The sequence below is a fragment of the Salvia hispanica genome, unplaced genomic scaffold (genome assembly GCF_023119035.1).
Source record: "Salvia hispanica cultivar TCC Black 2014 unplaced genomic scaffold, UniMelb_Shisp_WGS_1.0 HiC_scaffold_800, whole genome shotgun sequence".
In the NCBI taxonomy this organism is placed as follows: Eukaryota; Viridiplantae; Streptophyta; class Magnoliopsida; order Lamiales; family Lamiaceae; genus Salvia; species Salvia hispanica.
Window position 1 is genome coordinate 15,516 of NW_025952578.1, and position 18,138 is coordinate 33,653.

Genomic DNA, 18,138 nt, shown 5'->3' on the forward strand with positions numbered 1-18,138 from the left:
GATGTACCGGAGGAACGCCGCACCGAGCTCGTACCAAGGAGGACGATGTAGAAGATGGCCGACCACACCGATGACCCGTTAGTTTTTCTTTTTAATTTTCTGTTTTCTTTATTTTATTTTATAGTTTTGGTAGTGTTATCTTAATTATATGTTTTTAGCATGCGCAAATCCCCCATTCATAACACTTAGCCTATCTAATAGTCTAAGTGTGAGAAGACATGGTTTTCAATGTTTGATGCATGTGTAAATGTTTTTGTGTTGTTTTACCTTTTATCTTCGGTGAGTCTTAATATTCTCTCACTTAGCTATTACATAAAGAAGCTTATAAATAAGCTTGACTCTCTATCCTATTACAAGCTTACATAGTGAAAACGAAAGAGAATAACATAGCTAGAAATATGGTTAAAAATGACTCGTATTGTCGAACATAATCGATAGCTATCGGAGTGGCTTAGTCTCGATGAGGTCTACGGTCTGTTGTACTCGGTCTTGGTTGCCTCCTTTGTAGGCTATGTATCCTCTTCACGTATATCCTCAATGATGGGTTTATCGTCGGTTTAGAAATAGGAGCAATCGTATCGGATGCGTACGGAGAATGAAATTCGGTAAATTATACTCCCCCGTCCCAATAAATATGAAACATTTGCTTCACGAGATTTTATGTAGTGTTTTTTGAGTTAAAGAAGAGAGTAAAGTAAAAAAAATGAAAAAGTAGAAATAAAGTTATTTTTATTTTAAAAAACATTTAATTTCTAATGGGACAATAAAAAAAACGTTTCATTTCAATTGGACCTATGGATATATGCATAGAAAAATGCAATACAATAAACTTCACCTATAATTGATGATAGTAGGAGTATTAATTACTCATGCGATTCACAGCATTTGGAGTCACTTATTGTTATGGCTCGGATTTTAAGAAAGAGTTGAAGTGTGTAATAAATGAAGTGAGATGGTGAAGTGTGTAATAAATGAAGTGAGGCGGTAGAATGTGTAATAAATGAAGTGAGATGGTGGAGTTGGTTGAAGGTGAGTCTTTTTGACTTTTGATTTTTTATTTTGATATATTTTAACGTAGATAATGACATTTTTATATAATTTTGATAAAGAATGGGGTAAAATTGTATGACGAAAATTAAAAGTGATTAACTGGCAGACGGTTTTTATAGCGAAAAGTGATTAACTATCTTGAGACGGAGAGAGTAATTAATAAAAAGACGGCTGGAAACTCCCTAGTCGCACCGGCGCTGTGGAATATGACCAATAATTTAAGAATAATTGACTGCTGCAATAAATAAACACTTATTCCAAACATACAGAAAAAAAAGATTTTAATATTTCCACCCTCGTTTTCCTTCCCAACATAATTCAGGCATCTTTAATAATATCATCAGAGCTTACTCAGATATTTCCATTTCCATTTCCATTTCCAACCAGAGTTCTTCGATATGGCCATGGCTGCTGCTTCCCTCTGCTACGCTGCCCGCTCCCCATCAACACCTCCTCAAAGCAACTCGCCCTCCAACCACCCGCATCGGGACCTTGCTTGCCCCGAAAATTGCTGCTTCCCTCCTTGAAATTCACCGCCAGGCCGACGCTAGCTTCCGCCGCGACCACGGTTGGAGTAGAGCCTCAATCCGGAGCTGCAAATCCTCCCAAGCTTCTACCTTTCCGCGTCGGCCATGGATTTGACCTTCATCGCCTCGAACCGGGGTATCCCCTCATTATCGGCGGCATCGATATTCCTCACGATCGAGGCTGCGAAGCTCACTCCGACGGTACATCTAATTATATATATGTATAAACCCCCCAATTTCAATTGCTTTGAATTCAATTCAATTGTTAGGTTTAGGTTTTTATTATTCAACCCTGACTCCTTATGTAAGTTCACCCTCCCTATCTTGTTTAAATCGAGATTGATATAATTATGTGCAATTTTGTGTTGTTAATTTTAGGTGATGTATTGCTGCACTGTGTTGTTGATGCAATATTGGGGGCGCTTGGCCTCCCAGATATAGGTCAGATATTTCCAGACACAGATCCCAAGTGGAAAGGCGCAGCATCTTGTGTTTTTGTGGAGGAGGCAGTGAGTTCACTTCAAAATCCCAATATCATAATCCTTCATCTTTCTATATAGGAGTATGATTTAGTTAGTAAAATTACATTAACTACATAATGCTTTGTTTCTATCACACATTCACATACACACCAACTTTGCTCTGTTTTTTTGCTTTTAAATTTTCTTCACAAATATACATTGTTTACAAATTTCTCTTGATTTTACTACTTTTGGGCGAAATTGAAGCTGACATGGAAAATAATTGTATGGCTATTTGTGTGTCGGGAAATTTGGGCAATTTAGTCAGAAAAGTAAAATTTTGGGGAATATTACAAACTAAGTAAAATTTGTGTATTCTATGACAATTTAAGCTCATTGTAAAACCAAACTTGGTGCAAAGTTCATGTATTTTAAACTGATTGACCCTTTTATCTTGTTGGAAGGATAAGGATTTTAGTGACAAAATTATGACTCATCCTTATTAGCCTGCCAGAACATTGCTTTTTTTTTTATAGAGAGAAAAATCCATACCTCCTTTATCTTAATGCTCCTCAGCTTAGTAGACTCAAAATAGTTGCTAACTTCATCAAAATTTGTTTTTAGATCGTGCTGAATGACAAGATGCTTGTTGTAGAATAGAGGAATAATAAGAAACAGAGCTTTCGAAGTCTATTTTTCATTGCTATTACTTTAGCTCTTCGTTTGTTTGATTTTGTGCTGTAACTTTGACATTACCATAAGGGGGCATTTAGTTTTTATTATTGGTATATATATGATTAATAAGTATTTACCAGGATTCCTCCAATTCTACCTTTTAAATGGGATATGAATCCAACAAAATTTGCTGACATGGTATAAATTGTCAAGGGCCTGGAGATATCTCAAAGTCTTAATCCACGCTCATTGCATTTATGAATTATTAACGCTATTATTCTACTGCATGTTAGGTTCGGCTAATGCACGAGGCAGGCTACGAACTAGGTAACTTAGACGCCACATTGATTCTCCAAAGACCAAAACTGAGCCCTCATAAGGAGGCTATACGGGAGAATTTATGCAAGCTACTGTGCGGACCTTCGGCTGTGAACCTCAAGGCAAAAACTCATGAAAAGGTAGACAGTCTTGGGGAGAACCGGAGTATAGCAGCACATACAGTTGTTCTCCTTTTTAGGAAGTGATGTGATGATACATATATGTTTGGCTTATAATTTAAACACATAAAATGTATTGATTGTGTTTACATCTGTGGCTTCTCAGAATAAAGTCTGGTATTATAGACGCATTTGTTTAGTTATTGCAACTGATGGACAACGCAATCAAATTGTTTAAAAGTATGAAAGATTATATGATTGTGTTAGTTTCTTACTATTTCTTTTGCTGGTAGTTTCTGACCGTTCACTAGTTATCGAAATTATTCTAACATCAGATTAAAACCCAGAAACTGAAAATTGAAAACAGATTTGGATTTTGGTCCCATTCTATGGAAACTAGCAGCCGCATGCTCATACAATGAAATAAATGAACACTCGAAAATGAAAAAAGCAACTGTTGAATTTAATATTAGTATATTTTAATTATTAAAGGTACAATAATTTTAAATCATTATTTATCAAACAAGACATTGATTTGAAGAAGAACAAATACGGATGCTTGATTAATTTGACAAAATACTCGACTTTCTTGAAATATTATACCCCCTATTCTACATGTTTTGTTTATGCGTATCATGAATTAGTATTTACTCCTACTAAGTTTCTTCAGTTTTTTAGATTAACTTTCTAAAATTCAATGATTAGATTTTATTTTCTTAAATGAAATAAAACTTTTAGAACATTTCCTTTTTATTTTGTAAAGCTTGTATATATTGTTAATGAATTAGGTACCCGTAAATTAATTTTTGAAGTATATGATACTATGATAGTTTTGCCAAATAATAGTATTATATATATAGTGGCGGAAGTGGTTCAGTTGGAAATTACTCCTCCCGGCTGAATCTCTTAGTCACATGAGATTTTAGGAGTTATTGATTGATGTGGTTAATTTGAGATGAAAGAGTTAGGTATAAGTATTAAATGGAAGGAGTAGGTTATCCTTTAAAAATAAACATTTCATAAAATAGATTAATTCTATTTCCACTTTTTCATCTTTTTTACTTTACTCTCATTAACTTACAAAATAACATTACAAAAATCACATATTGAGTCATAAATGTATCATATTTAATGGATGAAGAAGTATTTCTAAACCCGAGCGGAAATCACAAGCACCTATTTAATCAATTTTGAAAGGTGTGGAATATTGTTTGAAATATGATTTCATAAATTGCTAACCAGGCTTTTGTGGAACTTTTTATCTGGCATTTTTATAAATAAACATCAAGTCACTCTATTATTTTGAATATAACTATTTTCATTTTATCATAAAACTGGAAAATAAATACTCACATTTATCTATTACATTATAATTACTTTCTCTATTTAATACATACAACAAAATCTTCTAAAATTTTGTGTGATCGTCCAAATATATCATCTAATTTAGGACTATAGAACATGACGTAGGTGAATTAGGAAGTGGAATGGGAAGTTAGAAATGTCAGATGCTACTTCTAGATATAGAGGTAAACTCTTTTTTTCACTTCCTTGGCTTATTACTAAATATCAAAACATATTATTTTTACTATATTCTCTCTTATTTTATTCTTTTTATTTAACGTAAAAAAAAGTTGTCATCTTGGGATGGAGTAATTTTTTGATACCATTTATTCTTTTCATTTAACTTACAATTTTTAATTTTCTTGAATAATCTTCTTTTAATTACTAATATGCCATCAGATGGTGGATAATTGCTAGAAGAATTCGAAGACGAAATCCATAAGAAAAGTCAAACTCATTTTCAGTGGAAAGCAAATAGGATGGCACTACTAATGCAATTTGCCGGTAAAACTACCATATACGTACAATTTTGTGATGATTCAGATCAATGTATATGATGTCATATAATATGAAATCTTGAAATGCAATACTCCCTTTAGTCCGTGATTAAATGTTCCATATTTGATCGACACTAGTTTTAAGAAATTGTTTGACTTTATGTAGTAAAGTGAGTAGAAAAGTGAGTGGAATGTGACCATACTTTTATATATTAGTTTTATAATAAAATGTATGTGGAATGCATTAGTGGAATGTACAATCCACTTAACAAATATAGATCAAATGATATGAGACATTCTTAATCTAACTTTGTACGATCTATCTTTGTACGATCTATATAGATTATGTGTACAAAGATGGATTGTGCATCAAGACATAACAAATATAGATCAAAATCCACAAGTTTGAATACAGTGACACATGATAGATTAAATTCATTTATATTTTACATACAGAGAAACACTAGAGCTCACATCTTGAATGAAAATATATAGGCTTGTGCATCAAGACATATGAACTAAACTTTAACTACTTTACAAACAAATATTTACTTGTCTGCAAATCATCATATGCCTCAACCTTGATCAACTGAAGCTGCTTCTTCTAAGTTAACAAAATCAAATCACCCGGTCCATCATTGAGCATATGAATCTTCAAGCGCCCTACAACATCGTAGATCATCTCCTCTCCGGATGCCTCGTGTCACCTGCAAAGAAATCAAACTCAAATCCCTCAACATTCACACTACTCCACCCCCTTCCTTCCTCAACCTCGTTGCACCTCCCCAATTCCACTACTTTCTCCCATTTCCCAGCAGCAGCATGTGCATTCGCCAACGCAACTCTCCAGATGCTACTACAAGGTTCCAGAGCTGCAAGCTCTTCCCCGCCCTCTCAGCTAGTGCCACGTTACCAACAACCACACAAGCACTCAACAGAGCTCCCCAAATATCAGAGCCAGGCCGCATTGGCATCTTCTCAATGAAGGCCATTGCTTGTTCCTCTCCCTGCTCTCCCCAACAGATCAACCATACAAGCATAATGCTCCATGTTTCGACTCACTCCACGCTGCTTCTCCATCGATTGAAAAATGGCAAAACCTTCTTTAACCAATCCAGCATGAGCACAAGCTGAGAGAGCATTGGTGAATGTTATAGCATTCAGTTTCTTGGTCCCTTCCTTCGAGCTCCTTGAACACCTTCTCTGCAGATGCCCCATCTCCATTAACACCATATGCTGTGATCATTGAGTTCCACGAGCCAACATCTCTTTGGTGCACCCCCTCGAAAACACACTCAGCCAAATCTAGTCTCCCGACTTTGCATACATATCTATCAGAGCATTTTGCACAAAGATATCACCAAGCAACCCTGTTTTCATCGAGTAACCATGAAGAACTCGGCCTTCCCTAATCCGCGCCAGCTCAGAACAAGCTTCAAGAGATGTAAGCAACGTGACAAAATCGATCTCTCTCAAACCTTCTCCGTGACTCTCACGAAGGAGTCTCAGTGCATCAGCAGCCTGAGCATTTTCACGAAGCATTTCATAATTGTGTTCCAAGAAACAATGTCTCTCTCGGCCATTGATCTAAAGATGAGCAACGAAGAATGAACAAATCCGTGTGCAGCATACATGTTCATAAGTGAATTCTCAGCAACGGTGCAAGGAAGAAAGCCGTGTTTAATCAAGTATCCATGAACCTCTTTCCCTAGCTTTAACCTTCCACAGCCATGTAGAAGGTTTGCCATAGTCTCAGGACTAGGATGCAAACCCTCACTACCAAAGCAGAAACAACGAAAGACTCTCATAGCCTCGTTGAAGTATCCATTTGTAGAGTACATCTCAATCAGCGAATTCAAAACTAAACAACTCATCCACCAATTCCCTTTCAACACCAATCCATGAATCCACTGCATAATTCCAAGTGCCGATCTCCGAGCATGCCTGCAACACAGTAACCATTGCGATATCATTAGGCACGACTCCATCTTCCTGCATTCTGCAAAACAGCGCTATCCCCCTCTCGGAATCACCACTTCTTATGCAACCAGACACGACACAAGTCCACGAAACAACGTCTTCTGCGCAGAGCCTGAGCAGAAGCTTCTCCGCAGTCGTAAGCATCCCTACTTTGGCATACGCATCGATCAAACAATTCCGCAAGAAGCTATCCGATAAGAGGCCGCTTGTAATCGCGTGAGAATGAACAGCTTCGATCAAATTCACATCACCGCCTCTAAACGCGCAAGCATGGAAGCACTGCCAGTGTGAACTCGTTGGGGTTGAGATGCTCCACCATTCTTGAAAACAGCAGCATCAGCTGATCGAGGCGTGAGCTGCGATGATAGGCCGACATCATGGTGGTCCATGATACGATAGTTGTGTGAGGCATTGTGTCGAACAGGTTGCGTGCGTCGTGTATGCGATCGCATTTTGAGTACATGTTGAGTAGTGAATTGGATATAAAAACATCGGTGTGGAGTCCTGATTTGAGGATTTGGGCGTGGAGGAAGAACCCGCTTTGAGGTCTTGGTTTTCGACGCATCTACGCAGTGAAACAAGTGTGTCTGCGAAAATGTTTGATGGAGAATGTTGCGATAATGAGAGGCTGAGTTTTGGATTTGGAGAAGATGCTGATATGATTCTATGATGATTCATATGTGTAGAATACATTTTTTTTGATGTGAATCAAATTATAGAAAAACTATTACATTATCTTAACATACTTTTTAAGGTGACCTTATTTTGAAATATCATAGGAAAAAAACCAAGATATAAAAGAGAGCGGAGAAAGGATAAATGGTCCAAATATGAATAGTAATCAACGCTCCAAGATTAACCTTTTTGAGAGATTGAATACGGTCTCAAATCTCAATTAGCTTACCTTTCAAAATTTGACATTAAATTGCTAATGCTTTCGAGAATATGGGATCGAAACATGCAATTTTCTGAATAAGGATTTTTACTTTTAATATTTTTATCTTCTTTTTCTTGTTATCTTTCCCAAATTTATCAATTGACCAAATTACCACATCAATTTTTCTCATATTATTTTTCTGATTTCGTAATTTATTTTCTAATCTCTCTCTAACCGGTAAGATTTCCTAATCCACTTTTCCTCCTCCATTCCTAATCCACAAATTAAAATTGACATATGGATCTATTTTTATACATATAAAAAAGTCTACTAAAAGCCTACTCTACTCCTAATCCATGAATGTGCCGCACTAAATATCACCAAAATATCAAAACAACCTTCAAAACAATTTCTCCCAATGTCTTCCCTAACGAGAAGCTGGTTCTCTCACCTAAAGTTTCTGAAAACTAATTTATGAAAAGAGCTATGAAAGGAACACAATCAATTCGCTGCCACATACAAATTCCTTACACGTTCCTTACATGTACAAATTCCTTAGATATATACTCCAGTACATATTCACTACACAACCAAAGTTGCTAAAGACACTAAATCACTGCTACTTACAAATTCCTTTAATCACAGTACTATTTCAGTATATATATACTCCAGTCTATGTATAAAACTACACCACACAATCAATTACTCCCATTAAGGAATCACTATTTCTAGATTATTTTCCCACAAAGCGGCAACTGCAAAATTTCAAATATACTCCAACCAAGCAGCAAAAATAATGAAATCATGAAATTACCATAAAAACTTATAAATAGTTCGCAGCAAACTAATTGAGTTCATCAATCTTTTTCCGGTTCAAGCTCAAACACAATTGGTCTTTAGTGCATGAAAATTTCAAAAATAACAAAACAATAATCCAGATAATTTGCTCTTCTTCATTGCAAGCAAGCTTGCATCTCTTTCTCCACCAAATTTATGATGTATTTTGAGGGTCAAAAGTAGTGTGCGTGCTTCAGTAGTCATTATTGATGAGCACAATCCCTTGATTCCCAGCAGAAGAAGCGTGTTCCACACCACTCTTTATTGCTTTTGGTTTCCCTTTTTTACTGTTAGCTTGTTCCAAAGCATTATTCGGCCTCTTACATATTTTGTATGTAACCCTCCTTGTAGGTTTCAAACCTTTAATTTGATTTTCATCGCATTCACCTTTGGTTGCAACATCTCCGACCTTCTTTGCCTCAACAACAACACTTTTTCCCTTCTCTACCATTCCATCAATGTGTTTCCCAATTTTAAGAGACATTCCATGGCATAAGCATAACTATCTTCACTCTCGCGCTCTGCCTGTCATGAATGAATTACATAACTCTTTATATCGTTGTTTCTTTCGGGTTTTTTCATCATCAACGCAGTCTTCCTTGCAAACTCTTGCCATCCCGCCTTAGCATGTTTGGTCCATCGCTTTAAGATATATTTATCGGGTATTCAATGACGTTCATTAATGTAAAGACTTTTAAACTATGTGAGCATAAAATACCCGAGAATTCAAACTTTCTACAGACTACAAGAAATGGAATCATATGTGACCTATGTTCATAAGTTCCCGATCAAGAGGTCTAACCTTATATATTCTTGAACTTCCAAGTTGACTCTCACTCTCGATTTTGCTTTTAAATGCCTTCCTCAACTCATTAAATAATGCAAATATCTCGTGTGTATATATGCGCTCCATGCTTTAGTATTTCTAATGGAAAAGTTCATAAGAGAACTTTGAGCATTTTTGAAATCTTCTAGACTTCTTTCTACTGATCATCTTCAACCTTTGAAAATGATGGAACACCTCAACAATATTGTTTTTGTAATTTGCATAATGTTTCATGACAATCGCCTTTCCGCCTCGTCTCCCTCTTCTTGAAAGTTGTGTGTGTCTTAAGCTCTCAAGTTGGACATTCGACCTGATCAAGCCGCCTATTTCTGTTTCACCTACAAAATTGTGGGTGAGTGGATCCGTAAAGGTTCTGCGATCAAGCGAGTACTTCGACTTGAGTGAGAAAAATTTGGGGCGAAGGGAATATGACATCAAAAACCTTAACCCACTAATACTATTAATTATTAGTGGAAGTAAGGATCGATCCCACAAAGATGAGGCGTTTAATTGTTTGGTGATACGGCCGGGGCTTGTCGCCACGCTTTACTTTAGGTGGGTTAAGCTTAACTACGGGTTGGAAAAGAGAGACTAACTAAGCGAACAACTAAACTACCTAACGATCAACTCAAAACATTACTAAAAAAAGAGAAACAGAATAAACGGGGGTTTTCGAGCCCCGAAATGTACGAAAAGCAAAACAACTTTAAGAATCGTCTTCCTCAACGATCCAGGCAAGGAAACGAAAGGGAAGTCTAAAAGCCCAGGAAGACAAACAAAACAAAACACATAAAACTTAAAATTACTCCTACGATCTAAGCTACGACAACGAAAAACAAGAACTACGGCTAAAACATGCAAAGACGAAAAGAAAACACGTAGATCTAAACAAAAAATATAGACTCAAACGAAAAAAAAAAATCTAAGCTAAGACTCCCTTAAACGAAAGCAAAAAAGGGTCTAAAACATCAAAACATAAAACAAGCACGAACGAAGAAAACAAAACATGACTTAGATTAAACTAATACAAAAACGAGGAAAGAGAGTCGATTACATAAATAGAAAACGGAAAATAAGCTAGGAAAGAGGAAATTGTCTTAGACCCCTTCTGGGGTGGAATTACAAAACGCCGAAATGCGCAAGAACAACGGGAAAGAACTAACTACCAGCTATCTAAACGAAACCAAGTGTGGGGAGATTGAAAGCAAGGAATTGAAGAGAACTTGATTTCATCTCAAGAGAGCTAGAAATCCTACCTACTCTAAAGAGGACCCCCTAAACTACTCGGCAAGAAAATGAAAATATGGGGGAACTCCCTTCATTTTTTGCAAGGCTCCTTTTTATAGGGAGGCGTAGGCTCGATCCCTAGGGTACCACCCCGAAATGCGCTTTGTCCTTCACCTTAGAGTGGAGTTCATTCTTCTTCTCCAAGCAAGGGCCGGGGGCTCATTGGATAATGACTTGATCAGTTCAAAAGCCGCCTTTTTCTCCTCTTTTCCCAAATTTTGCTTTCACCCTGGAATGATGTGATCTTTGGTTTTCGGGAACCACCACACCGCTCAAAAAGGGTCGTTGTTTCCGATTTCATTTGGGGTTTTGCAAAAACACATGCATGAAACGAGCCTCATGATTTACGCACTCATTTAGTTGTAATGATATCAACATAAAATGTATTTCTTCCATATACCAATGCCCATTTTTTCCTTAAGAAAACATTCTTGTCAACCACCCATTATCTCCCCAATTGTATTTTTCTAACATTTCATTCCTCCCGGGAGTTCCATTCTTCTTTAAAGTTAAATACAAACAAAATCACTGCAAAAGTGTTCTTAAACTCAAAAACACTAAAAAGGATCGTTTTTTAAAATGTGCAAACAAAGCGATGGTAATTAGATGGGCCCTTGGGCCGCCGGCTGCCCCATATACCAATGGTAAGAGTTGTAATGTTTAAAAATAAAATTATTTCTTCCATATACCAATGCCCATTTTTCCCTTTTGAGAAAACATTATTTTCCAGATTATCTTGAAGTTGTATTTTTCTAACATTTCATTCCATGCCCCGAGGAGTTCCCATTCTTCTTCAAAACGTACACCAAAAGCTAATTCGTCAAATGTGTTCTTAAAACTCAAAAAAAACTTTGAAAAAATGGATCGCTTTAAAATGTTTCAAACAATGCATGGAAAAAGATGGCCACTTGGAAACTAAAACAAGGCTCTTTGGGTCTTGATTTTTGATTTGTCGTTTTTTATCATGGTCTTCAAATGCACTAAACAACCACCAAAGGTTTCAATTGTTTCGGCGTTAAAAATCCACCAAAATTTGCCAACGAACAAAACAATTGGTCTAATATTCAATGTTTTTTTTAATAGGTAGTATCAAAGCAAACAACATCACCAAAATGACCAAAATCTTGTATCATTCTACCATCGGTCCAAAATATATTGGTAATTAGATCTTTCACGTCTAGTGAGCATGTAAAAGTGTGGATCCTCACTTGTCATCCTTTGTAAAGATTGTAACACCCCTCCACATCGCCTTGTTTAATCTCCAAGTCCTCTTAGTTCTCAAATAATTCTTCAAATCAATAAAGAGTGAAACCAAGATGTTGAATTCCACTAGATTCTTTTGCCATTACATCCAAAATTTTCTTGGAGGAACCCTTAACTTTGAGCAACATCAACTTTAGTTTGTTGAACATTAGACATTTCGGAAACATCTAAACCCTATCTACGCTTGATTTTCAACATAACTTTTCGTCCGTACCTAATTTCGAAGAGGTCTCTTCACTATAACAACTCGATGTCTTTTCTCTAAAACCTTCTTTACAACAACAAAAACTTATGTCCAAAAGCTTGCTAATTGGATCCTTATGAGCGGGTTTTTCGAGTTCCAAATCTGTTGCTTTTGCATATTTCTATATAAATCATATGCCTCAACTCTTTCAAACTCCATTCCTATCATAGGAATAAAGTCTTGTGATAAGTGTCATCCATACCTGCATATAAAAAATGAAAGTAAGGAAGAACAATGTCAACTTCTTTAGTACATATTAAAGAAAACTACTTAGTTAGAATCTTGATTTTATGTTTAAAAGACGTAGATACACATCTATAACGTTAATCGGAAAAAATTGTTCTAACATAACTCATTTAATGTGAAATCGGAAAAAAAAATGCAAGGTTTTTACATGTTTTGGATGCTTCTAAACAATTACTTGTGAATGCTTTTCGAATGGTATATTGTGAGCTTCAACGCTTCAAAGGAAAGGGAAATACTTCCCGTTTGTAAAAATTAGAGAGGCGCTGATTTTGAAAATGGAAGAAAAAAGGGGTTTTTTTTTTCATTTAGCGAAAACATTCATGAATTGGAATGAAGTGGTTTTTAGGGGCTTATACAATATATATATAATGGATCTATATGTCAATTTTCATTAGTGGATTAAAAAGGGAGGGGGAAATAGTTTTGAGTTTTAATCCAATTGTGTTATAGGAATAAGGGCTTTTGGGTTTCTTCATCAAGAAGGACATTTCCGATCATAGCCCTTTGATCTTCGAGTTTAATGAGAAGGAGAGGGGGTTGAAGTTGGGGGGGAGGAGAGGGAGGGAAGTGGGGTTGATGAGAATATCGAGGAATGGGGCGCGGGGTCAATTTATACCCGCGGTGACGGGGTCCAGGAGTTGGGAGATTTAGAAGATGGGAAGGGAATGGAGAAGCGAGGGGGGATTTTGGAAGGAGTGGAGTATCATGAGTTTTTGATTGGGGACCCCAAAAAGGAAACACCTCCGAACGCAACAAGGGAAACGAATGTTTGAGCTTCGGTCGGAACACGACGTTATCCGTGGGGAGAGGGGGGGGTGGGGGATCATCGCCCGGGTTGATTGATGATCGCAAGTGATTGATGGTGGCGAAATTCGGGGCGGCCACAACTGAAGAGGGGCAACGACCGAGAGGAAAACGAGAGAGAAATAGAGGGGGGGACGGGGGGATGGGTTTTTTTTTTTTTTCTAGAAAAATAAAGGGTCATTTTAATCATAAATCTTTTAATAAGAACAAAAAAACCAAGAAAAAGCAATGAAAAAACCAAAAACTTGCGAATCATTTCCCAAGCAAAATATCAAGTACAACAAAAATCCTTTCCCCAAACCACCAAAATCCGATCGAAAAAGGTTCGGGAAAAGGGTCCCGTTATCCCACACAAGTTCGTCTTTTTGGAAGGTTTATTGGGAACGATGTGCTTTCCAAAGGGGGGCCCATCCGAGTCGAAGAGGGGATCCCGCAACGCATAACGATGCCGTTGCCCAATTCGTATCTACGTTAAACCTTTGGCCATCTTCGATTTTTTCCCCGTTTATCTTGGGGTATCAAATTTTGAAGGAATTCGATTTGGGTAAGGAAGGACACAACACTCACACCCTTCAAGGGGGAGGTATTTGTAATGATGCAAGAGAAAGAAAGGCATTATGTATAAAGTGTTAATTACGGGGTGTTCATCAAAGATGAATGTAAAAAATAAGAAAAGAAATAATAAGAGAATAATTAGGGGATTTTGTCAATTAATAAATATTGGAAGGAAAATAATAAGAAAAATGAAGAGAATAAATAAAAAAAAGTAAAAATTCCATTAAAAAAATTCGCAGCCTCGATTTATATTCGAAAGGTCAATGAATTTAATGTCAAATCTCGAAAGTTGCGAATTGAGACCCATATTCGAAATCTCTCATTTTTTACTACTTCTAAAATACCATAATTGCATTCATCTTCGAAAGATCTTCGTGGGATACCGCACGCCTAATCGAGTCCCAGGAAGATGCCCGTTTTACAAGTTTGAAATGGGAGTGAAAACGCGCGATGAAGACACGTAGTGGGGTCACCGTGTGCACTAAAGAAATAACAGTTTCCTTGGTCCAACAAATCCGCTAGATCACAAGGACTGGGAACTCACTGGTCGTCGGACACACGAGACTTCTTCAAAAACCCTCAACCACTTATACAAAACCTAGACAAAGTAGGGATCGACCCCACAACTAATAATCATGCTCAAGGATTTGGGAATTGTTTTGGGTGGTCAGCCACGCTTTTTTTGGGTGAGGAAATTAAACTAAACTTGATTTTAAATCGCTAGCTAATGCTTAGATCTGGGCAAAACAACAAAAGCATGCACGTAAACTAGAACCGAAACAATCACTAGATCCAGAGACTATTCTAAATTACCTAGATCCGGAAATAAACCGACTGGGGACCATAACCGAAAGGCGGAAGAAAAGCGAAAACAACTAACTAAGGTACTAACTAACAATGACATCATCTTCTTCAACCAATTTGCATAAAAACTCGAAGAAATAGGTAGAGCATAATCGGAAAAAAAGCAGACTGGATTTTAACGATTAAATAAGAGTATTTTATTGAATCGGAAGAGAGCAATGGGGGAGTTCACTGAAGGTGCGTTTTCACATAGTTCTTTGGATTTTCTCTGATTGTCCACGCCTTTGTTTTTTTCTTTTTTCCCATCTTAGGTTACTTTGTTGCCCTTTTGGGCTCGCGTGAGGGGTCGGGTTGGTGGGGGTTTTTCTCCGGGTGTGGCTTTCGGGTCCGCGCGGTTAATGGCGCCGTGCCGGAGGGGGTTGTTGCGGGGAGGAGTGCCCGAGTTGAAATCGGTGGCGTTTGTGACGTTTATGATTCCCTGTTTGTAGGGGATCGGCGAAAATGGCGTTCCGTATGTTTGGGGGGACGGACGAAATCGGTCCGAGTGCCCCCGGTGAGAATGGCTGAAATGAGGAAGGGGGTTGAAGGGAGAGTCAGACGCTCTGAAAGAATGGGCTCGTTTCTTTGGGTTATGGGGGATAGGGGGCCGAGGAGGCTATAGGAGGGGGTTGGGCGAGCCGGATGTTATTTCGAGTGCTCGGAGTCGGGAAGGGGTTTTGGGTGATTGGGGGCCAGGGGTTTGGGAGGTGAACGATGGGGGTTCTGGGGATGCTAGTCTATGGTAGTTTCTGAGGGGGCCTTGGCTTCTGTGGTGGGTTTGGTAAGGTGGTGTCGAGGTTGGAAGGGCTAAGGAGGAGGGGTTGTTGTTGGTAGGGACGCGTAATGGCGATGGTCGGGAAACCCCCTGGAGTCTCGATATTTTGAGTGATACTGGAGCATTTCGAGAGACATGGGAGAGGACCGCCCGTGATACAGGGTAGGTTGATGTTATTCGAGGCCGCACTCGATCTTTTGGGTCTAATTCCCACAACCTCTACATGAAATGGCGTTATTGGCAAAAAGCGATTCGGTGTTGGACAAGTGGAGGGATGAATACTCAGCTCAAAGGAGTTCGGAGATGAACCCGGGGGATGAAGAAGAGGACTTTCCCCACCAACAAATCCTTTTTGAGGGCTGCTAAGGAAAGGGAGAGGAATAAAGTTTTAGGGGGGAGTGAGTTGCCAAGGGTTTCTAAGCGGCACGGGGATTTTCAAATGGTAAAGAGGAGGGGAGTTCTAAGAGCTTTTGGGAATAGGGCATGGATAAGGAATTTAAAAGCTCTACTGCGATGGGGGCAATCGAGGGAGAGTATGTGAGCTTTGAACCGGGAAAAAATCAAGAGGACGGGTGTGTGGGGAAAGGTGGGCCCTTCATCCAATTTTCGCGTAGACCTCGCTTTTTTTCCGGTTGGGCTTTGCTATCGTGGGGAAAATTTTTCCCCCTCGATTCCCTGTCGCTCAAATTCGCAGAGCCTTCATGGGTATGAAATTTAAGGGTGAGTTCTCGTGGAAATATATAAATGCTAAGATGTTCTAGTTCAATTTGCTATGATCGATGATTATGCCAAATTGTTAAATGGTCCTAATGGAATCTTTGGGTGGATCGTCCCCCCCAAGAGTTTTTAAATGGACAAAACTTTGACCCTTTTTAGTCATAGCGGGCTTTAAATCGATGGGGCTCCCCATTCACTTGTTTGAAAAGTCTGGTTCCGCTTGCGATGGGGGCCTTCTTGGAGATTTTGTTGGGATCATCCCACAATATCTGCCGAGACTATCCTTTGCTAGATTATGTGTTGAAATTATATCTCCAAGATGTTCGAGATTATTATAGACATTCAGGGAAGGGAAATTGAAACCAAAAAAAAAGGGGATCAAATTTCCCTTTATTTTGTCAAGTTTGAAACATTTTGGCCTAGACGTGTGTTATGCGAAGGTTTTTGGGGAAAGACCCGGGGGGGATTATGATATCTCGGGGGTTTTGCATCCCCCTTGGGGGGGAAAGGGGAAGGGTAAAAGGGGGGAAAGGGGATTTTGAGTGATGGAGAGCGGGCGGAGGGGTTGGTGTAAAAGGATAGGGGAAAGGGCAGGTTGGGGGGTTTTTCCCAAAAGGGTGGGGCGGGGAAGCGGGGGGGGGGTCCTTTGGGGCGGGGGGTTTTTCCGGGGGGGGGGTCGGGGACCCGGGGGGTTTGTGTTTGAAGGAGAGGGTCGCGTGGGTGCCCGCGGTGATAAGCGGGGTTACTCCTCTCTTTTTGGTTTTTAAGGGGACCCTTTTTTTTGGGAAGGGGGGGCGGGATAAATTTTTCTCCGGAAGGATATGGCAAAGTTTTCCCTTTTTTTTCCCCCATGGACACGGATGGGAGGTCTTGGGGGTCAAGCCAAATATTTAAAGATGCTTAAAATGGTGTTTTTGTTTCCCGGGGTGCGAAGAAAAAAGGAAGGGGATGATGAAGATGATTTAAAAACGGAATGGGGGTGAAAAGGAGAAAAACTGAAAAAGGGGGGTTTTTTATTTTCAAAGAAAGGGGAGGAAAAGTTTCAAAAAGGGGAAAAATTGGGGAAGAGGAAGGGTGGGAATTGTTTTATGTCGCTTAATCTTCGATTTGGAATGCTCGAGGTGTGGAAGAACACCCAGGATGATTAAGAGATTGGAAAAAAAATGAACGTAGGAGCAATTTTTGAACCTCTTACCCACCCAAGCCAATTTTTTAGTGATCTTTGGTCTCCTTTTAAAATTCTAACCCCAATGGTCAAATATGGATTTTTGTTGGAGGGGAAATTTAAAGGGGGAGGTAATTTTTTTTCGATCAAATTTTCCATGGCGAAAACTTCTTTTCTCCCCCGCCCCCCCCTTTTTTACGATGCTTTGGCAAATGTTCTAGGGGGGGAGGGGGAATGGGAGGCTTCGAGAATTACCCAGTTAATTTCCCGTGGTTGGTGGGAGGTGATTTCAATATCTTTGTTTTCGGGGGGAGAGCATGGAAGGTGAGAAGGCAAGGAAGGAAAACCCAAAAAAATGATGGATTTTGGAACAATTGGACCGGCCCCCTGGGGCGCAAGGTTCTAAATTCACTTGGGCAAATACTTTTGGGGAGGCGGGGCCGAGTTCTTTTTGGGAAGGATGGGGGAACCCGTTCAATCCACGAGTTTCAATCTCCCTAGAATTCCCTCATCATTTCCCCCCTTTTATAAGGGGTCGATACGACTGATGCCATCCTTTCGTTTCAAAATATGTGGGGCGGTTCTCGTTTTTTAAGGAAGTGGAACGGAGCCGGAGGGGGGAAACAGTACTAGCGGTATGATCAATATCCAAATCAAGCTCACCAGTTTAAGAAAAATTTAAGAACTGAACCGTGTGGTCTTTGGTAACATTTTTGAAAAAGTAAGGA

At 38.8% G+C, this 18,138-nt stretch overlaps 2 pseudogenes; one reads left to right on the forward strand and one right to left on the reverse strand.

Moving 5' to 3' along the window:
- The first annotated feature begins 1,352 nt into the window (after positions 1-1,352).
- On the forward strand, positions 1,353-3,416 carry LOC125200091 (annotated as a pseudogene).
- A 1,979-nt stretch (positions 3,417-5,395) lies between these two features.
- On the reverse strand, positions 5,396-7,703 carry LOC125200094 (annotated as a pseudogene).
- Between the last annotated feature and the right edge of the window lie 10,435 nt (positions 7,704-18,138).